At 38.9% G+C, this 23830-nt stretch overlaps 1 long non-coding RNA gene across 1 annotated transcript in view; it reads left to right on the top strand.

The window, feature by feature from the left end:
* LOC123343304 overlaps window positions 1-23830 on the top strand; it is a 92195-nt gene that overhangs the window by 21544 nt on the left and 46821 nt on the right. The window contains exon 2 of the long non-coding RNA XR_006572186.1: window positions 9008-9177. This is a non-coding gene — a long non-coding RNA (uncharacterized LOC123343304). The remainder of the gene's footprint in view (window positions 1-9007; window positions 9178-23830) is intronic.

The raw sequence follows: 23830 nt of genomic DNA, 5'->3' as shown, positions 1-23830 counted from the left end.
TTGCTATGATGCACCCTTTCCACTTCCAAAATGCTCCATATAAGCACTTTGCTGGTTCTGATTCACACAGTGTGAAGGGAGGTACCCAGGTGCTGGGCAACTCAATATATCACATGGAGAAGCCATTGTCATCCTGCATAGTCTGCCTCTACACTGGAAGTGCTGTGCTAGCAGGCAATTGCCAATACGCAGTATAGAATGATGCAGGATCTAGCCCTTAATTACAACCATTCTCATCTCACTGTGCAAGGATTTAGATTTAGGCATTTAACTAGTACTAATTCTAATATTTCACCTAATGAAGTACCAGTACTGGCCAGATCGATTCTAAGAGGCTTTAATACTCACATACTAAGATACAGAAGGAATATGTTCGGAAGGGGCAAGGATTTGTGTATGAAATATCTACTTATTCTGACAAACAAATAATTTTTCTAAAAGACCTTCTTCTCAAGTCACATTATAATTACAGTACAATTGTTTTAGGCATCTAAAAAGCACATGACAAAACATTAGCCATTTCAAGCAAATAACACTTCTAAAACTGTGACCCAAACTTTGTGAAGATGGAGTGAACTTTATTTCAAAGGATGATGTATATTTTTTGATGGGGATAAAATATACCATTTAATTAATCAAATGTTCAACTAACTCATCCTTCCTTCTAACAATGATATACCTTTTGCTGTTATAAATGCTAATTTGCCTATATCACATGCAACATATTACATTTTAGAAAATTTGAACTGGATGATTATATAAAAATATGTGCAGTGTTGTATAGTTAGTTCAAGAGGAAAACTGGGCCAGGTTTGTTGGCCTATTTTCAAATAGAGCACTGCTTCAGGGCTCTGTTGCTTGACTAAACTCACTGAGGAAGTTGAATAAAAGAAACCATTAGAAATATGGTAGGTTTTAACAGCCAGTATTTCTAAGTGTGGTATTTTTACGAGGACCGTGCCCTCCTACTTACAGGCCCTGTCTTTACAGTCACAGCTCTCATTAACAGTAATGGGAGAGGTCAGACTGAGCTAGAATGATTATCTTCTCCAAAAACATTAGGCTTCTTTAGCAAGCACACTTTTGTAGCCTAGATTTATAGAAGAGCTGGCCCGTCCCATCAACAGGATGCCATGAGCATCTGACTTATCTTCAGTGCACATGTTTAACTCCACTCTTATAAAAACCTATTATAGGTGAGATTGGTAGTGCCTCCTATTATTAAGGCTGACCACTACTTCCCATTATAAGACTGTTTTAATTGCTTTGAACTTTCTGAAATTGTCTGTGCTGTCTCCTTTTTTGTTTGTTTGTTTGTTTGTGTTAATCTTAGCGAAAAAGGTTCAACTATTTCTGAGACCAAGGCTAGGGGAAAATGTCATTTTACATATGTTAAAAAATTCCGCTGACCTTTTGTCTGAAATGCTCTAGTGTCCTCATGTTCTAGAGAAGGCACCTGAAATGGGTCAGGGAGTGGTCTTTGTATAAGGGATGTATCTTTAGCCATCCCTGTGAAAACCCATGCAAAGTTGGCCACATTGTAAGTCTGAAAAAAACCACTTGTATATGCTCAGATTTCTTTGATTTTTAGCAGTTTAAATCTCTGAAGATTCTCATTCTCATGTACTCATTAAGCATATTCAAGCCATTCACAGCTCCTATGTGTGACCGAATTGTGTCATCCCCACAGAGCAACTAAGCATTTCCAGGCCATGGCTTCAAGGGATCTGGACTTTAATGGCTGCTCCAGGCCAGGGTAGATCTGGGCACTGGAAGGAAGAGCAGGGATCCTGTTTCACCTGTGCTGTCAATAACCCTTCATGCTGGTACCCAGGCAGCATAAAAGAGGGAGCTGCGTGGTTTGAATGCACAGGGCACAAAAGTTTGATTGGAGGGGAAGGAAAGGAGTAGATTCTCACAAGTCTGATGAGACTAGTCTGTTTTTGTTTTTGTTTTTATTTTATTTTATTTCTTTCTTTATTTATTAGGTAGTGCACATCTTAAAGAAGAAAGACCTATTTGTGTAAGTCAGTTCAGTGGATTTTGTTATTCCTGATTTTAAAAGCATTTATAGATGTATTATTCAAAGAGTAGAATGCTATGGCTCAGACTGGCCCATCTAGGCTGATCACTGAAAGCCAAGCTAATCACTTTAACATGGAGCTGGTACACACCAGACTTTATTAGTTGTTGATGCTTAAACAGTTGGGATTTATGAAGAGAGAGCATCCACCCTGTCCAAGTTTCTTAGGGAACCAGGTTGGCTCTAACCCTGCAATTTATAGTATGTGCTCTAGTGCTCTACGTAAGCAGAGCACCGTTAACTTCAAGTGGGGGATCCTGTGCAGGTGCTGCTTTACACCCACATATTGTAAGTTGCAGGGTCAGGGCCTGGTCATCAAATATTAATGCCATGTGAATTGTTAAGCCATTGGAGAAATTCAAAGTGGACTAATACTTAATACAAGTTTTTTCTCTTTTCTGGTTATTAAAATCACTCATCCCCTACAAAATTCCATAGTGACAGGGTTAGACTTTGCTGGAATATCAAGGTAAGGGTGGACTGAAATGCTATTCAGACTTATAATACAATACAAATCTGTTTAAGATCCTAAATCATTAGTGGAATACTTGTAGCTTCAAATTTAAAGAAAGATATTAAAAAACCAAAATATTTTAAAATCATTTCCATGTGTATATATCTGCCAGAATCTCATGTCTCATTGTTTCTGTCTATCTACTTGTTGTCTCTTGACTTCTACTCATATTGTAGGTTCTTTGGGGCAGGTACTGTCTTTTCGTTCAGCATTTAGCACAATGGAGTCCCGGTCTAGGGCTGCAGCTTGTAGGCTTATAACAAACAGGTTTAAAACAAACAAAAAGAAGCATTTTTTCATACACAACACAGTCAAACCGTGGAACTCTTTGCCAGAGGTTGTTGTGAAGGCCAAGATTATAACAGGGTTTAAAAAAAACCAACTAGATAAGTTTATGGAGGATAGGTCCATCACTGGCTGTTAGCTAGGATGGGCAGGGATGGTGTCCCTAGGCTCTATTTGCCTGAAGGTGGGAATGGGTGACGGGGGATGGATCACTTAGGGCTAGTCCACACTTACCGTCCGGGTCGACATGGTGAGTTTGACTTCTCAGAGTTCGAACTATCGCGTCTGATCTAGACGCGATAGTTCAAACTCCGGAAGCGCCGCAGTCAACTCCGGTACTCCACCACTGCAAACGGCGGTGGTGGAGTCGACGGGGGAGCCGCGGAGTTCGACCCCGCCGTGTCTGGACGGGTGAGTAGTTCGAATTAGGGTACTTCGAATTCAGCTACGCTATTCCCGTAGCTGAATTTGCGTACCCTAATTTGAACCCCCTTTTTAGTGTAGACCAGGCCTTGATGATTGCCTGTTCTGTTCATTCCCTCTGTTCATTGGCTACTGTCAGAAGACAAGTACTGGGCTAGATAGTGTGACTGTTCTTATGTTTTTATTATATAAAAATGCCTATGTCAGTCAAACTGTCTAGAGTGGCTCGTGACCGTGAATGCCAACCTCAGGGCAGACTGTTATAAACCAGGGCACAAATCCCAAACTGGTTGTATGTTCTATAATAAGAAGCAAGTGTGAATTCCTCAAGTACTATACCAACCTTAACATGGAGTCACAGACACTCTTCTTAGGCACTCCAGTCTATCTTGCCACCCAGACAAGCCTACTTTTGTGATAGATGGTCCCTTATACCAAAAATCACAACAATATTCAGGTTACTCCCACACCCAAAGGACTAGTCACTTACCCCAAGTCAAGCGTACCTGAGATCTCTCACCAACAAAACGCTTGTTGCCAATCCTTTGTTAAATTAACTAAAGGTTTATTAATTAAGAAAAAGAAACAAGTTATTTACAAGGTTAAAGCTGGTAAATATACACACACAAATGAGTTGCAGGGTTAGGGTCCCAAAAATATGAGAAGCTGCTGTAACGTGCAAGTTCTATACTTTATGTCCTTTAAGCTAAGCAGCTCAGGGATCCCTTGCTTATGCTTAGAAATATTGCCCTGTCTGAATTGCAAGCAGTATAGTGATAACAATTTCTTCTTGACAGGGATATTTTATTCCTTTTCCCCAGAGCTCAAACTGAAGGGATGAGTGTTTGTGCACATCTCCTCTTCATGGGTATGGAGGGAACAATCCACGGATATTCTGCAATTGTTTATCTGATATTTATAGGCCTTGTTTTGTTGTGCAGGAGATGACATCTCTTGTGGTAAACTGACATTTCAGACTTGGTAATTCTCTCATGATTGTGGAGGTTTCCAGTTTCATAGCAAACACTTTTATAGTTACAGAGCAAAACACTTAAATATTACCTTATAACATGGGGTGCGGATATTATAAAGGCGATTAATACATGCAGCAACTCACAAGCATTATATTCAGATTTAATTGCTGTATGGTATGGCACTCAACAGGTACAGACATCCATGCAGAGCTTTTTCAGCCTCCTCTCCTGGTTCCAATGCCTTTTGAGGCCTATGTGCCCCCTCCTCACTAAGGATTCATAGCCCAAAAGGCAGAGGGACTTTACCACATATATTCAAGTATAGTGCCCATCTCTTCCTTTGCCAGCAGTTCGACCAGCAATCTCAAAAGTGTTCCGCTACATGTCTCTGTAATTCAACAAGAGTAATTGTAATTAATATTTCTTCTACCATTACAATAGAATATTATTTTATTGTTATCCTTGTTACATTGTTATATTTATATTTATTGTAATATTTTTATGCTAGTTTTTTTAAGTGATGATCTTTTTGAAAATAAAAAACATTTTTCATGGCTGTCAAGAGTGTATAACCAGTATGAAGACCAGTCCCATTCAGCTTTAGAGACTTGATAGCTCAGATAATTATGCAGAACTAATTAATTCAAAATCTGTTTATCAACAGTAGTCTGTAGCTGCAGCATTTCATCTCAGAGGCATTAACAAAGGCTTATCACCTGCTTTCTTGTTGCTTTTTATCTCAAAGGCAAATCAATACGCAGAGTACGGAAAAAATGTTCTTCCCACAACTAACACTTTCCATAACTTGCAAGAATTTTTAGTATCTGATACCAATTAGTTTTCCTAGGTTAAATTTTCAACAGTTGTACTTGGAGATGAGAAGTGTTAAACACCAAAGTTTCCAGTACATAAAGTCTGTTTAAGAGAAAAAAATTAAATACAAATAAATATTTAGAAAATTTAAATCTTTGTTTAACCCTCCCCAACACCTAGATTATTATTTTCATATTCATTCTCACCCTATGTATTTATTTTACTGTCTGAATGAGCTAAATCACCTGCTCCCAACTGGCTAAAAATTATGTACATCCTATATTTGATACTTTGTCTTCCCTGCTCCCTGTTCCAACCCATGTTTTTTTTTCCTCATTCGCTTGTCATGCCTTTTTAGATAATATGCTCTTTGAGGCAGGGACTGTCATTCACTATGTATTTGTATTGCAACATAAATGTGTAACATTAACAGAGACACAGACCTTCCCACAGTGAGTCAGTATTTTTATGCATGGTCCTAACACCAGCTAACATGGTGGATCAGCAGAGGTGCTCTAGCATCCAGAATGTGCTAGGCCCCATCCACTCAGATAGGAACACACAGTCGCTGCCTCAAAAGGCTCACAGTGCCATTTCTAGAGTGTACCTATCACTAAAGTATAGGTACATGAATACATTTATAATTGAAACCACTTTTCAAAAATAAATCAAACCCCAATACCAAGCAAACCCCTCTTCATCAAGTCTGAAGATGGACCTGAAGGTCTCTCCACTCAACCACACCTGGACATTTAAAGTATGGGTAACTAGACAAGCTTAGTAACTTATCCTGAAAACCATCACATCTGTGCTTTTGGCATTATGAGAAGTGATTTTCAGAGCTGCTGTGAATACCCTGTTTACAATTCCAGATGAACAAATCTAGGGAGCTGTCATTTTTGGTCACTTCATCTGAACCCAGCAAGTATAGTATGCCACAAAATTACACCCAAATCATAAAACATAAAAGAACCAACATTACTTGTACTCAGGAACAAATTGGATGCCTATACGGTTTATGGACCACTAATGTAAAGTGCTCTTATTTTTCAGGTTGCTATATAGTCTCCTTGCTGAAGTTGCAAACTGTTTTTTAAGTAAAGCCCCTTATAGATTGCACTGCATTAATCCAGGCTGGAGATGGCAAAGCCATGGATGTCTGTCAAAGAGATCTACATCAGGGGGAGGAGGTCTCAATCTCTTGGCCAGATGCTGATGGGGAAAAAAGCACGTGTGTGCATTGCTGCTAATTGGAGATTATTTTACCAAGGGATATGGTAGATTCTCCATCACTTGAAATCTATATCAGGATCAGATGTCTTTCTAAAAGATTGTTCCCTGTTGAACTACAGTATATGGCCTGTGTTATGCAAGAGATTGGGGGAGATGATCATAATGGCCCTTTCTGGCCTTAAAATCTATGGGTGGAAATCCTGGCCTCATTTAAATCAATGACAAAATTCCCATTTACTGTAATGTGACCAGGATTTCATTGTGGGAATCTATAATAGCCCTCATTGGTCCTAGTCTAGCAGATTTATTTACACAATGGGTCCAAATGTGTAAACGTATCTATATGCATAGGTGATTGCAGGATTGGGGCCATTGTCAGTGAGTTAGTCATGATATTCAGCCTAAATATTTTTCTGTCCTTTAATTACACTTGCTTATACTCTCTTGTAACATCTTTAATAATTCATTCCCTTCCTGGTGTTTATTTCCCTCCAAAGAGATCAGTACTTATACACATCTGTTAATGAAAACATTCACTGAGACATTTCTCTGTATGCTGCAAAATCATAGAATTTGTTGAACAACGTGGTTTTTGGGGGGTTTTTTGAGGGGGGGGAGGGAGAAAAGATAATTGTTTCATGTCACTTTCTTTCTTTCTATAGCTTTGTAGCACAAAACTGGGAATAGCTCAAGGATACAAAGTACAAGCTAGCTAGAAATATAAAGCCCATTCCTTTCTTCAGATAAACTATACTGTATGCATGAAATATCTACTGACTATACAAGCTACAGCTCTAAAATCTCTGGAATAAAATGCAGGGCGGTTTATGCCTCCCGCTCAGCATTGTAAATGCTGGATATAATGGCTTCAGCAACAAAGAAACAAAATGGTCCCAGGGTTATACATTGTACGTATACTCTGTCTGCTCACAGGAAAACTATAGGTATAGCAATAAGAAGTGACACTGCAAGGGTTAAATCACTAAATTTTCTGACTTATTTCTTATCATTTATGAGATTGTTAAATGTCAAAAAGTGGATTTTTTTTACTATCAGTATAAAACTGAACATACTGTGAGACATAAGGTAGCAGGTGTCTTGGCGCTAAACTATCAAGTCTGTGGGCATTCTGTTATAACAGGTGCTCCAAAAATTTGAACAGATTTTAACAAGAGCTATATGGGCTTTTTAATTAGCCTGGTTACTCAGCATGTGTAGAAAGTACTAGGTATATGCTTAAAACATCATAATGTCTTGCAAACAAATGCTTCACATACCCATAGTCATTCTTTGTGGTTGTTAACTTAAGATTCCTTTCTTTCTCACATTAGGATTTGATCCGTATATTCACCCCCTTATTATATGTCCTGTTGAAAAGAACAATCTTACTAAAAGAATGATGAATAGTAGAAATTCATCCCAGCTGTCAGGGAGTGTTTAAAAACTTGGATTTACCTAATTTTACCTGGGAATTGTACTCTGCATTAAAGAACTAAAGGATCATATAAACCAGAAAAAAAATATTTGCTTTGATTCTCTCTCAAACTGAACAACAAAGTGCCACTTTTCTTCATTTCCAATTGTGCTTATTGCATTGTCATAAAGCACATCAGAAGAATTATTTTAAAAAGGAAAATATATTGATTTGTAAAAGATTTTAGACTAAAATCAAAATACCTAATTATTCCTTGGAAATAATATCTCTGTATTACAGAATCTCATGCAATGTATGATATATAGTACCTGACAAGACAGCTCATGCTGTTTCAAATTAGCTTGTACACAATAAGGTAAAAAAAATTCCCCTAAAGAATAAGCCATATTACATTGAAAAAGTATAGAAGGGATAATATAACTGAGGCTTCTACTTGAATTGTTCTATAGCAAAATTTGAGATTTGATTTATGGACTGTTTTTCTAGTCAAATAAAAGATGAAATTTCTAGTTAATTGTTCCGTGAATCTAATGCAGGTATCCAGCCCCAGATTTTGCTCTTGTATTTGCCAGTATTTATGTATATATGACTAGATACATTTTATCTATAATGCTATTTTATATAAAGTTTAATCTGACATAGTTTAACTAAGGGATCCTAGTACATGAAGAATAAATTGTTGAAATTTAATGTGGGTTTTCACTTCCTAGATGTTTCTTGTACCTTAAATCCCTTGGTCCAAGAGAGAAAATGATCAATCTTTGTACATGAACGTTCAAAAAACCTATTCAGTTACAAAACTGTTCAAAGCTATTTATTTATTTTGGAGAGGAAAAACGAATATTTCACAATCCTTTTTCTTTCTTTCTATTGTTATTTATTTGCTAAACATGAACAATATGCTCAACACTGTAAAAAAACATGTAAGGACAGTTTCATATTCCTATATCTTTGTAGGCTAAAATAAAACTACTTAGCACTTAGTGTTTTTAATCTATGAATCTCAAAGCACTTTCAAAGTTACATAAGTAATATTATCTTCACTTTACAATACGGTGGGGAATTGTGAAGCAGAAAAATAAATGACTTGACCAAGGTCATGCTGCAAGTCAATGTCAGAGCTAGGAACAACTATATGGACCATGCAATGACATACACAGATTATAAGAATCACACTAGGAAACACTGTGGTGGTGATAGCTTATGGTGATTATTTTTTTCTTATTTTTCTCCTTAAATAATAACAGGATCCTGGCTCACTGCAGACTTTTAAGTCCTGGAGAATAGTGAGCAGAGAGCATGCTACAGCAGTGCAGGCTTCATGGATCATCCTCACAGCTATGTTATATACCTGCAAATTCCTCCAAAATGGCATTTATGCTGTTCATAACATGCACAACTGAGCAACCTGGAAGCTGTAAGTATCACTGCTGCAGGAGCATAGTTTGCACTAATAAGGTATAGTATGTCAGAGTCAATTGTCTGTTTGTAATGATAAAGATTTTTCTTAATCCCAATCTACTATAATTTCAGGCAAGACACTAGGTGAAATTCCAGGTTCCATTGAAGTTAATAACAAAACTCCTATTTCACCCACTGAGTTTATTCTCTCCAACTCCCCTCTGGCAATAAAGCAGCTGCTTTGGAAATATTGCCAGGATTGTCTCTTTATGTAACTATCACTTTTAATAATGACAATAATATCTTACATGTATATACTAACTTCACAGTAAAGGATACAGAGGGTTTATACAAACTGTGGACAAAATTCTCCCTGATGATCTGTCTCAAATCTCTTCTCCAAGTGGGTAGAGAGTGAGCTGGGCAGAGTGTGCTATGGCTGATGGGATATCATTCTCCCCCCGCCCCCTCTATTAAGCAGTATCTTTTAAATGTTAGTACTGTGTCCAGTACATCTGATGGGCATTTCCCCCCAAAAAACCTAAAAATAAACACATGCATGAACCACACCAGGCACCACTGATAGGCAATTACCTCTGAGAGGGGATTGGTCAGCACTATAGCACAGCTTAAGATAGTTGTTTGTGAAGTATACGGCAAATGAGACTACTGGAGGAGTTCTGATAACCAGAAGTTAGGAATCACTGTTGCAGTATTAGGAGATACTGAGTGGCTTGGGCTATGACTAAGGGGAGTGGGTTGTCACAGTCAGAATCCAAGAGATATTTTTGTCATTGTTTATGACAGCAAACCCTATACAATCGCAGCAACCTACTGCTAAGACTGGTAAGGTTAGTAAATTAATGTACAATATCAGCAAGAGCTTCTCTTTTCAGATTTGGGGCTATAAACAAAAAGCATCTGCGCTGAAAGTTAACACTGTTCTAGGTGATAATTCCCACAGATGTGATATTTCACTTGCGAATGTGAAGGCTCTGAATGGATCTTGCAATGCAGGAAACTGCTCCCCATGCTGGGATACTCCACACAAGCAACAGAGCAAAAGCACCATTTTCTGGGAGTGGGGAGTTAATGACGCTCTTGTTCACATAAAAGAACATCAAAAATAAAGAGGATTGTAACACTACTGTATAAGTGTCAGATCAATCATACTGTATCCAGGGTGAGATTAATACAGGGATTCAGTTATACTAATAAAACCTTTGAAGCCAGGATTAGGGATTTCAAATATACAGCAAGATTTCAAAGGAACATCACCTTGGTTTGGTTATGCAAACAGAATTTGTGTGCGCCATTCAGGTATGAACAGATCTAGCTAACTTCTCTTTGTGCACAAATCCTGTGTGTGAATGAAACTTCTATTATTGCAGCACACAAACTGATTGTGCCTGTAAAACTGTAAGTGCAAATTTAGGCCCCAATCCTGCAAATACTGCCAAACCCACACACAAAACTTGAAGCATATGTGCAGTCGCATTGTGGTCGATGGGACCGGTCACATTCCTAAAATTAAGCAGAGTCTTTCAGGCAGTCTTTGAAAATTTGGTTTAAGATAAGCTGGACAGGAAAAAAGTGTCACTTTCAAAACAGAGTGAATTGTAAAGCCCTAGAAGGAACTTTGAATGATGTGCTTAATATTCATCACTATATTATTTCCTATTGAATGTCACTGTGGTGCTTACCTCCAGAAATACATACTACATATTTCAAGAGACTCATTACATGGTGCCCAACTTTTAAAACTTCAGCCTTAAAACAACTTTTAAAGAAGATGTTGCAATTATGAATAATAGCAGGGAAATATGAAATGGAAAATTAGGAGTTTAAGCACTAATTACAGTTTGTTTATTTTTCCAGTTGGTTTGGCAGTTCTATCTTTCACTGTACAGTGTCTGAGGTCAATTAGGATTCAGCTGATCTTGGAGTCAGTTGACACTGATGATTATAATTAGATGGAGTAAAGGGAAGAGGTTGATGTTTTCTCTTTCTCCCTCATTAGGGCTAGTTGGCTGAGCTAGTTTTATTGCTATCTTAAAGGTAGTAAAAAAGGTCATGTGACTGTTTCCTAAATGAATTGTTTTGCAAAATGCTGTTGTCTTTTTATGGATACTTCCATCTCTGGGACGTATAAACAGTTATTATTAAAATTAAAAGTGTGGGATTCGTCTTTGTTAGCAATCAAAATGGGGCATTTAAATAGCTGAATCCCACCCATCCGGCTCTTGAACTGTGAGGATTCAGATAAAATAGGTCCCTGCTCATAACTATTGAGTCTAATTTTGCAGAAACCTGGACTACAAGGGTTGGAAAGATCAAAAACAAACTCAATTTCCTCCCTCTTACCTTTACTTAATTGTCATTGCCCTAAACTAATACCATCTATCTGGATTTCCCCACATCAGACCTTAAGAACCACAACTTGAAGCATTCCAGCTTGGTGTCAGTTTTGCAAAACTAAACCACAGCCAACAAGACTGTGTGAAACTGAAACTGCTTGAAGTTTTGTGTTTAGTTGACAAGAATGAAAGTGTCTGTCTAATGATTCATTACTATATTAAGCAAAAGGCACACAGCTCAAAGAAAAGCAATTAGACCGTCACACTGACCCCAGTTTCAGAAACTTAAAATGCCACTTCAATTAGTTTGTCTCCATGTTATCTCTGTAAGAAACTAACCCTGTTTTGTAAGTATATTTGTAATCCATTTAGTGATAGTTTTATAAAGATTGCAGTGTTTTGATTCTTTATAACTGTACCACTGATTCTATGTTTACATTAAATAAGAAATGAGATGCATGTTATTTTTTTGGTGTGTTTGGGGTATTTGGTTACACCACATATTTACAGTTTTACAATATAATAACCTTTTACTTTGTGAACAGTACTGGAATAGTAAACAAATTTAAGAAATAACACATGCTAGTCCTATTAGAAAAGAAAAGCAGTCTCTCCAGTTATACAACTTGAAATTAATACCAACTGACACTTGGGCCCTCATGAGGGAAGTAAGAAAACAACAAAATAAGAGAAAGAGACATTTCATCAGATTTCATGCAGCTGTAACATCAGAACTCAAGCATTCCATACACGCAAATGTTCATCATTTTTGCATGAATACGTAACGGAAAAGAGCACCACTTTTAATTATTGTCTTCAATTCTGTCCTCAATGACATATATTATTCTCTCATAAGAAATAATTTCTTCTATTATTTTTATCCAAGTCAGTGGCAGCAAGTGGTTTTGCAGAGCCAGGTTTATAAAAATTACACAGAATAGCAGTATTTACATTAAATCTGCCTGCAGCTAAAATTTGTTGTTTAAAGTAGCTACCAGCAGTCCCTGCTAGTAATATATTATCCAGCATTTTTTAGATATGTTGCCTTCCTTCAACACATATAAGACAATGCAGAAATCTGAAGAAGGTAAATAACTAATTAACTATGTGGAAAAATAAAATGCATATTTTTCTTTAGAATTTTATTTCATTTGAAGAGAACAAAAAGACAACACTTCCTTGGCAAAGTAGCAGATGAGGCCAACCTTGTATAGCTATTTATTTTTTCCTGTGGCTTTAGAAAAGAGATAATCCTTTATTATTATAATTCAGCACCAGCAGAAGGCAGCAATAACATTTTGGTCTGTTGGTGTTTAGAATTTTAGCAAACCCAAGTCAATGGACCTTTTAATCATCATCATGCTTAAAACTGGGGATAGTAAACCTCAGAGGCTTGCAAAGCTCTCAAACTATATTTAGGGGTTTACCAAACTAGTTTATGGACCCTGTTTTCCATTTAAACCATGTCCCCCATTACTAGGCAGATTCTTTTTAAAAATACAAACATGTTTACAAACTAAGAAAAGACCACAGTGTGTCGGGTCCAGAAGAAAACCAAGAAGCCTGTCTGATACGGGTCAATGCCTGCACACAGTATATTTATTTGGCTTTCTTCTTTCTCTGTTCCTCTTTCTTCCACAGGCCCCTTCTAAGCAAAACACAAACCTGATCATGTTCAATAAGTGTTAGAGTAGGTTTGAGGTTAGGTAAAATGGATTTTCCCCATCCCAGTTTAAAATACATTTAAGTAGCCTGGGCTTTTCAATATTCCTTTTCCCCTTTAATGGAAATTAATATTACTACTGCACTAGCCAATGCCTTACTATTTGCTCAACCACCATCAAACAATATTTTAGAATTTGCAGTGTTCAGTACTGGAAAGGGCAGTAACTCTGCTGAACTGTGGGGTACACAGCTGTCTAAAAACACCACCCCAAAAACTAGTGCCCAGTTCTGAAGCCATACAATTTTTAAGTGTCTGTGACGGGGTATAAATGACATTCTGGCTCCGATTAACCTCATCTAGCTGCACCTGGAGGACGGTTCAGGCTTAATTAAAGATGAAGCCGAGATGGGGAAGGAGCTGGATGGTGACCATAAAAAAGAGAAGCACAGATTAGAAAGAGGCTGCAAGGAGAAACTTTGTAATCATTCTCTGAGACTAGTGAGATGAGGAGGGTCAAGGAGGAAGCCCAGGGGGAGAGTTGGCCCTGTGATCCTCTCCTAAGTAGAGACATATGGCAGGGATGAAAGATTAAGCCTGTGGAGGGCAGAAGGTGGGTTAAGTAGTGCTTTTTGTTTGAGGTTTTACTGGGGGGATTCTAGAGGAGAGACTTCAGAGCCAGCCAGCCCAGAAAGAAGGATGAACTTAGACTGTGGAAGAGGCCTGCTGACAGACTGTGACAGGAAGAAGTCCAGAGAAGAACAGACCTTGGCTGCTGGTCATAGGGTCACTCGACTGGCCCAAAGTTGAGACCAAAAACCTTTTGTAAGGACATTAGACTGTTGTTTGTTGGACTTCTTGTTACCCTGGAAGGGGTCAGACTACAATGTGACTTTGCCGGAGGGTTTAGTCACAAGAAGAGGCAGGCTACCACAGGCCTAGAGTGACCATTGATGGACAGGAGAGAGCCTGCAATGATGTGCCTAGTCACAAAGTGGTGCTCCAGCAGTAATTTGACTATTCCACAGTGCTTAGTGAAAATCACTGGTATCTAAGGACCTAAGTCACCTAGATGCATATAAAATTTTTATCTGAAGTCTATGCTCTGACAAAATGCCTATCATGGGAAGGAAGGATGGTCCTATGGTTAAGTTGTTAAAGTGGAATGCAGATCTGGGATTCAATCCCTGATACTGCCACATTGGGCAAGTCATTTAATCTGTGCCTCTGTTCCCCTTCTGTAAAATGGAGGTGATGATACAATATAACAAGGATGTTGTGAGGATAACCCTGAAATATATTAGAGCTGTTGCAATGTAGACCATAAGTGCCTAGACAAAGAGAGAACTCTTGAATAATGGGGTTTCTGTGTAATACAGTAATTTAGGGGTCGGCAACCTTTCAGAAGTGGTGTGCCGAGTCTTCATTTATTCACTCTAATTTAAGGTTTTGCGTGCCAGTAATACATTTTAACGTTTTTAGAACGTCTCTTTCTATAATACATAACTAAACTATTGTTGTATGTAAAGTAAATAAGGTTTTTAAAATGTTTAAGAAGCTTCATTTAAAATTAAATTAAAATGCAGAGTCACCCGAACCAATGGCCAGGACTCAGGCAGTGTGAGTCCCACTCGTGCCATAGGTTGCCTACCCCTGCAGTAATTCAAACAACAAATTATAGGACCTGCCAGTGGCAGAAGATAGGTATGTGCTTCAAGATGAGTTGTAATGAGGAAGGACACAAAGGATGGTAAATAAATTGTCCAGGGTTAGCTCAGCATTCAGCAGCAGTAAGGGATCAACATTGCAGAGTTATCACTGTAGATCATAAAACACGTGTACAAGTACTTCTGCTGGACCACACCTACATATCTCGCACATCCAAAATCTGTTGATTTCTATGAGCAAGCAATGTAGGTTCCGACCCAGTATTTTCCATTAAGTTTCCTGCATGTTACCCTCACAGTAATAACCAATACCTTTGGGATAACTGAATGTACATAATCTGTTCCTTCAAACCGAACCCATTCCCAAAACCCCAATGCACTAAAGTGCCTATCAAAAATCCATATCACTGCTGCTGAAAAATAATGCAGCTCAGCTGAGGAGTCCTCATTGCATTGTATAGAAAGTACTGAATCTAGTGAAAAGATAAAACTCACTGAAGCATCAAAACATTGAAACTAGAGCCAGTTGGCTGCCCTGTTTAGTGTGACCAAATGCCAGTACAACCAAAATCCTCACTAGCTATGAAGACCTCATGCTGAATGAGAAGCTGTTGCTGAGATAAAGGAAGCTACTCTTTGCACGAGTTGTCATCTTTTCTTCCTTGGATTCTCCAGCAGAGAAGATAATTTAGACAACAAGGAACGTCTGTCTCATCAATTTCTGATAAATTAAGACTTTTCATACCTTGAAGAGTGGAAGCTGATGGAACCAAAGCACTGAAGAACAACTCTGCAAGTATGCAACAATGGACAAGCTTGTCCCCGAGAGAGATGCTTATGTGACTGAAAACTATGAAGGCACTTCCTGTTGCAGAAAATAATATGAAATGACTCTGTATTTGATAAGCTATATGATCTGGAGATGTTGGCTCTGCAGAAAATAGTTGATGAGGCTGTCATTTCTAAACCTTGACGGATAACACTTCCCTAAAACTTCCAAAGCAAGCATTTCTCCACATAACCCTTAACGCCTTCACTGAATACATACTGTGGATATGTGTTGGCCGTAGTCTATAGGAAGGTTCCACTTTATAAAACAGGACTCAGTTATTAGATCTGGACAACAAAAATAAAGAAGTGTTAATATCATCTATGTAAATTGCAACAAAATCTCTTGTTACATGCATTTATTGACTACAGTAGCAATGTAAATAAAAGCTGTACCTTTCTCTACAATAAATTTCTCTTAGTACTTTTATTTTTTTGCATTCCCAACATTATCATAAAATACAGTGCCGTATATATATAAATTACTCCCAAGAGTCTAACAAGCAGGATTCACACATTTAAATGAATTCAAAAAAAGCTGAACAGTTTCCAAATTCTTCTATCCAAGCATCACTTAAGAAACTGTTTGTTCAGTTCAGTTTCATCTCTGCAGCTGCCAAACCACTTCAGTTCTGCCAGCTCTGATCTTTGATTGCAAAATAAAGGGTGGTCACTTAACAGTGTATGCAAGAAATATTACTATTTTGTGAAAAGTATGACATTTAAGAAGTCTTTTCAATGGTAAATTGCTAGGCTACCCTGTTAAGTCTATTTAAGCAAAAATGAAGTGGGCTCTGTTCAGTTCTCCCTGTCTTGCTGTTAAATTAGTGAACATGGTACACAGGGTTTGCATTCTCTAAGACTGATGCACTTTGCTGCAGCTTACATTCATAAATATTTCTGTAGTATAATAGACTGTCAAAACAAATCTGTTTTCCTTGTGTGTGTATGTCAGGGTGTCTTTACTGCTGCTTGTCCATCTCAAATGAAAACAAAAGGAATTTTATTTTGCACAATCTAGCAAAGCTCATCTCAGTTTTTATAAGAGTCACCAAAAAGCCCAATAGGGGCAAGAATAAAGTAAATAGCTACTTAACATATGAAAAGTGTTTGTGCATAAGTGCATTAGCCATTCAAAATCTCCCTGAATGTCTGGCTATCTATCCGGTGGGTATACTGCATGCAGCATGCAAACAAAGACATTCTGTGCATTAGAGATCTGCTAGGTCTAACAGGTAAATAAGAAATGCCCACTTTACACAAACATTTGCCACACAGATTTTTGTTAAGAGTATAATGGGCATAAACTCATTGACTCGCTGGTGCTCAGGTGAACAGATACCTAGTGTACAATGCAACACAATGTAACAATAAACATCTCACTTTTTTTTTCTCAATATTTTCCCCTCCCTAAAGTAAAAGAGAAGGAAATGTTAAGCTGGTTATTGGGCAGCTCTTCTAGTTTCCAAAGATTTTTCTTTTTTTAAGGGAGGGGATTATTCCTCTTGTACGAAGAAGTTAAAGGCAGTGCTTGATTTGTGCCAGGGCTTGCCAGAGCTGAGCCCTGGCACCTCTAGCTATTCATAGTCCCAGCACCTCTGGCTTGCCATGTCAGTTTTAAAAGTAAAAATTTACTTGAGCCCTGGCACCTCTTTCATTACGAATTAAGCACTAGTTAAAAGGGTAACATTTATAAATGAAAAAAGAAACTGAATATAATAGGGCTTAAGTGAGTTAGCAATAGAAATATTCGAGCATCTCTGCTAATCTGAAAGTTGTTTGGCAAAGACCACTAGATACCTGATGTTGCCATCCACTGAAGCCATATGGAATTTTATCTATGACTTCAGAGGGTGTAGTTGGGTTGTAGATATTAACACATCTGCAGCAGGATTCTGATTTCCCTTGCAACTGGAATCTTGTATTGTTCAAAGTGCTATTAACTTAGGGTTGGATTCTGTTGCTTTTCCACATATTGAGAAGTACTTTGCTCCACAAGCAGTCCCATTGATTTCAGAGAGACTGCTTGCAGGGTAAGGAACTACTCAGTGGTGCTGGTTCTCCATTGCTTTGTGCCTTGTGTCATCATATATGCTAGTGCAGAAAGAGTAAAAACTGGGGATAAAACACTACCAAATCAGAATGGTAGTACACCTCTACCCTGATATAACGCTGTCCTTGGGAGCCAAAAAATCTTACCATGTTATAGGTGAAACCGTGTTATATTGAACTTGTTTTGATCCTCTGGAGTGCGCAGAGAGTAGTTATCAGTGGTTCACAGTCATGCTGGAAGGTCATAACGAGTGGGATCCCGCAGGGAACAGTTCAGGGTCTGGTTCTGTTCAATATCTTCATCAATGATTTAGATAATGGCATAGAGAGTACACTTATACAGTTTACAGATGATACCAAGCTGGGTGGTGTTGCAAGTGCTTTGGAGGATAGGATTACAATTCAAAATGATCTGGACAAACTGGAGAAATGGTCTGAAGTAAATAGGATGAAATTCCAAAAGGACAAATGCAAAGTACTCCACTTAGGAAGGAAAAATCAGTTGCACACATACAAAATGGGAAATGACTGCCAAGGAAGGACTACTGCGGAAAGGGATCTGGTGGTCATAGTGGACTAGGGTGACCAGACAGCAAATGTGAAAAATTGGGACGGGGTGGTGGTGGAGGGGATAATAGGAGCCTATATAAGAAAAAGACCCAAAAATCTGGACTGTCCTTATTAAATCAGGCCATCTGGTCACTCTATAGTGAACCACAAGCTAAATATGAGTCAACAGTGTAACACTGTTGCAAAAAAAGTTAAAATCATTCTGGGATGTATTAGCAGGAGTGTTGTAACCAAGCATGAGAAGTAATTCTTCCACTCTACTCTGCGCTGATTTGGCCTCAACTGGAGTATTGTGTGCAGTTCTGGGTGCCACATTTCAGGAAAGATGTGGACAAATTGGAGAAAGTCCAGAGAAGAGCAACAAAAATGATTAAGTATCAGAGGGGTAGCCATGTTAGTCTGGATCTGTAAAAGTAGCAAAGAGTCTTGTGGCACCTTATAGACTAACAGACATTTTGGAGCATGAGCTTTCGTGGGTGAATACCCACTTCGTCGGATGCAAAAATGATTAAAGGTCTAGAAAACATGACGTATGAGGGAAGATTGAGAAAATTGGGTTTGTTTAGTCTGGATAAGAGAAGACTGAGAGGGGACATGATAACAGTTTTCAAGTTTTCAAGTACATAAAAGGTTGTTACAAGGAGGAGGGAGAAAAATTGTTCTTCTTAACCTCTGAGGATAGGACAAAAAGCAATGGGCTTATATTGCAGCAAGGGCGGTCTAGGTTGGACATTTGGAAAAACTTCCTAACTGTCAGGGTGGTTAAGCACTGGAATAAATTGCCCTAGGGAGGTTGTGGAGTCTCCATCATTGGAGATTTTTAAGAGCAGGTTAGACAAACACTAGTCAGGCATGGTCTATATAATACTTAGTCCTGCCATGACTGCAGGGGAGTACAGTAGATGACCACTTGAGATCCCTTTCACTCCTGTAATCCTATGAGTTTTATGATAAAGCACTATACTTAAGGGGATAGTATATTGATATAATACATCTCTAAAATGCACCAAATTTCCACATTATCTTTAATGCTAAAAATATATGCTGTGGGAGTGGAGTGATAAGGGCCATACCCCACCCCCACAAACAGTTTCTTTATCACCCCATCTGCCACCCCAAATGTTAAGTCTCAGGAACACCACTGCTTTGCAGTATGTTTTCTTATTCAAGTCTTGGTGGAAGGAGAGCCACACACACACAGTGGTAATTGCAGGGCTAGAGAAACAGAGGGCCAAGCTTAGAGTAGTGCAGCTCCACTGAGGCCAGGGTAGTTGTACATGCTTCCAGTGGGTCTGAATTTGCCCTACCCAGCGGAAGGTAAGAGCAAAAACTGCTAAAAATCAGCTTGAATGTTGCAAATAAGGCACAGAGCACATTTATCAAAGAATTAATAAAGAGGCTAAAGGTATTTATGTAGGCAGGAACATATGGAAGAGGGAGAAGGCAGACTTGCTGAAGAAATTATTTTGTTTCATTTAAAAAAGGGATGAGAATGGAAAATAACAAAGTTTAGACTGTTCTTATGAAGCTATTCAATGGATACAATGGGGATTAGGTACTTGGGCCTCAGCTATAGCTCACAGAAGTCTATGGGATGACTCCTATTGGTTTGGATCAAGCAGCTGAAATGCAGCTGGATAAGTGTCAAATGTGGGTGAGTGCTAGTGGAGGGCTAAGGGACAAAGAGTTTGATTTGAAACACTTATTGGCTCTCTACACTATTGGCTGATGCTAAAAATGTGTCCATTGTTGTTACCAGTGTTTTGAGCTCTAGTAGTGGCTTCCAACATTTTTTGTCACTGTGTCCTCTAATCTTGCTCAGAGCACATTTAGTAGTTAAAAGTACTGTTGCCCCTTTTAGCCTGAGCAGTTAGACAATTTTTGGGGCCTTGCTGGGAGAAGGCAAAATTGATGATAGTCAAGTATTTCTGTGGTGCAATACTGTTTATTTACAATGTACACAAAGTCTGGTTTCTCTGAACAGAAACAAACAATATGAGGAAAGAAACAATCTCCTAATTCCAAACTTGCTTTTTCAGACAGAACTCTGTCCAAAAGAAGCGCTCTCTTGCGCGCTCTGTCGCTTTGCTCTCCAGGCCATGCTACCAGTGCTTCTTTGGCTGTCTCCTGGCTTTTTTGGCTGCTTTCTGTTTGACTGGATTATAGCTGTGTGTCAATGTCCCAGCCCTTGCCTTGGCAACCAGTTCCCAGGGAAATCCTTTTTATTCTACCTGAGTTAGTTCTGGTTCGGGCCTTCCATGTGGGAAGTAATTTGGGTGGTGGCTTCTGTTGTTTCAGCTATATTACTCCATAAAGGAGCTCAATTGCTTGTTCCATTTAGCCAGACCCATGAGTGGCCAGCATGCCCATCAACATCAGTTAAATCTGTGATTGCCCATAGATCAAAGCAATGCTTGCTGGCAGCTACCAATACGGTCCAGCATAACAATACTGCTACATGTAGTAGGAATCTGATCATGTACCTTTATGTCAAGTTAAATACTATTTTAACCGGATTTTCCTAGCCAGGGTGAACAGGGACAAATTGTTTTAAAACAAACAAAAGACATGACTAAACCACTGGAAATGCAGTCACTCAGATTTGCCCCAGTGTTTTGGTTTTGCAAAATCAAACTCTTCTAAAACCTGAAACTAACAGAAAAGTTCAACAGTTACCAGAAAGAGTAAAAAGTAAATGTGGATGTTAAAACCCTCCCTAGTGTTAATAACACAAGGTGGTGTTGGTAAGATGTTAAGAACAGGTGTTTATTTACAATGGGCCTGATTGTGCACAGTATACAGAGTACAACACAAAGTGGACTTAAACTGGCCAGAAACAGCCAGTGGAGAATTCATGCTGTGCAGGCAATTTCCCCACTGGAGGAGCTGGTTCCTGAACAAGCTGCTCTCCAAACCCCCAGTGTAAGGGAAGGGGGGCGGGTGTATTAGGGTATGCCAGGGGAGCTCTGCATGCCCCATTCTCCGGAGGTGTAAGTTCTCAGCCACACAGATCTAATTTATGCGTGTTGTGCAATGCAGAATCAGGGGGCCACAAATGACTTTCTGATGGTCCCTCCCTCCCAACTGCATGCAAACAAAGTTCAGATGGGGCAGAGAATCTGGCCAATTGACTTCAGGGGACTGTATGTAGAGTAAGATACTCTTACTCATGCTGAATTGTATCAGACTCTGGCCCAATATCATTAAACTGACTGTGTTCTGTTCATATAACTGAAGCTATAGGGCCCTTAAGATTCCTTGGAACCACCGATTCAAATCCTAGCATAACTGTTGCAACCCTTCATCCAAAAAACAGTAAAGAGCATACCATGTAATGCACTGTGTAGCGGTCATTTGTGAGACACTTCCAGGCTGATTCCCTTCTGCTCCGTGCAGCCAGTAGAGATCCCATGGCACCTTTCTCAAGAAAACTTCTATTCTTCCCCACTGGTGGAAAATGTCCTACAAGTTTTGTTGGCTGCCTCTCTCTACTCCAAAGGTATTTTGCTGGTGTGAGAGGTACATTACATAGTTTGCAAAGCATTCTGAGATGAAAAATACTATAATATGAAAGTTACTATATTGTGTACGTGCATTTGAGTAGGATATCCCACATCTTGCATGTCAATGATTAATATAATCAACCTGTGAGGACAAAGGTTTTCGATGAATAGTAGAGAGGAAAAGACAACACCGCCAACTAAACAGGACTCAGTAGATCAGTGGGGTTGCAATATTTTGGTTCTATAGAAGGGAAATTTGGCTGTATGGAAGAGAAATCTGAGTTCTCATGGTTCTGAAGCTAAGAGAACTATTAGCACATAATCTGACTTAGGGTTTAGGTGTTAATCAAGTTTTACATGATCATTTTTATGTGTAGTAGAAATCTGTTTTTACAAAATGATTTGTTCAGCACAGTCAGAGCTACATTTGCTGAGAATGGATGGGACCAAAGCCACATTGGTTACCTGGAATACTTAAGCTTGACATTCCCAACACAGTAGGGAGGGACTGGGACTCAAATTGTCTTCTATCTAATTGTCTTTTGGCTCAGTTTGGAAATGCAAATAGGCCTAGGCTGCAAAAATTAGTTCAAAAAACCCTAACAAGATATCAAGTACTAGGCAGTACAGAGCAGATGGTAAAAGATTTTTAAAAAGCAATCTTCATGAAGTTTACAATAGACTAGTGAGTAGGAAAATAGTTCCCTTTCCACCTGCTATCACGTTATGAATGTCAGTTTTCTTTTCAGCAGCGATGAAACTGCTCCTGAAATCAGTAGAAAGGAAGTAGAGATGCGTTGCGGTTGGGAGTCATGTGCCACAAGTGAGAGGTGACAAAGATGTAACTATTACTACAAAAATTACAAAGGAGGATGATTGTCTAATAAATATATAATATATATCCTCATTTTAAAATTAAATTCATACCATGAAATCTAGGACCTTGGTATTTCTGACAAAGAAACACAAACAGCAAATCAAGAGAGAGAATTCCTGGATTATATAGACTGTCCAGTTAAATGTTAAGGAACATACATAGCAACTAAGATTATTATCTTCAGTGTACTTGCAAACATAGGACATACAATGCATGCCCCAAAATGCCTACAATCTACAGTTCAGAAATATGATTTATAGGATGAAATAGACAGACATTACAGTTCAGAAATATGATTTATAGGATGAAATTCTAAATCTGAAGCAGTGAAGAACTGGGAATGCGGGTGACATATCTTCGGTAGAACAAATACACTATCAGCAGGACTTAGAAAAATAAAGATAAATTACTGTGGTCAAACAGATACAAAATGAAGCAGAAGATGGTGTATGAAATTCCAGTCTTTAATATCAAAGAAATGGAAAGAAATATAGAAATGTAATTATCATGGTGAGTCTGCATCTACAGAATCTGAAACACCACCAGCAGAGATGTGAATTTCACCATTCATCTTAATGAGGCATTACCTGCTAAGCCTAATTATGACAAGTTAATTGCTAATGGTATTAACTGTTCGTTTTCTGAACTGTGTACCAGATATAGCCACTAGTCACTATATCCACTTATAGAGAGAGAGGTAGGAAGCGTCTCTGTGTCTTCAGTCTATTAGCAGCACCTACACTGCACCAGGGACTGGCCAAGTAACTGATTCCCCTACTCTATACAGGAGCTGGCCTCTGGGGACGGGGCTGGAAATGTAAAGGAATTTCATTTACAAGGAGTGCTGCCTGGGGGAGATTCCTGTAAATCAACAGTGTGAAAGAGTGAGCTCTGGATGATCAGGAAGCAGGCCCTTGCAGGGGTGCTGTACTTGGCTAGAAATTAAACTAGCAGAGAAATCCCACCCCACATTTTTCTGCCTGCCCACTTCCTACTGGAAGAGGGGAATGCTGCTCCCAAAGGGTTGCTCAGTCCGGCCCAGTGGAGACCAGGATCTGGCTACAGACAGCTGGTTGGTGCGGGGGAAGGGCTGCCTGGCGGCCACATGGTGGGTGGGGAGTGCATGTTGCTGCAGATGCTGTTGCAGGGCCA

Source organism: Mauremys mutica, chromosome 10, assembly GCF_020497125.1.
Source record: "Mauremys mutica isolate MM-2020 ecotype Southern chromosome 10, ASM2049712v1, whole genome shotgun sequence".
Classification (NCBI taxonomy): Eukaryota; Metazoa; Chordata; order Testudines; family Geoemydidae; genus Mauremys; species Mauremys mutica.
This window is presented reverse-complemented; position numbering and strand designations above follow the sequence as displayed.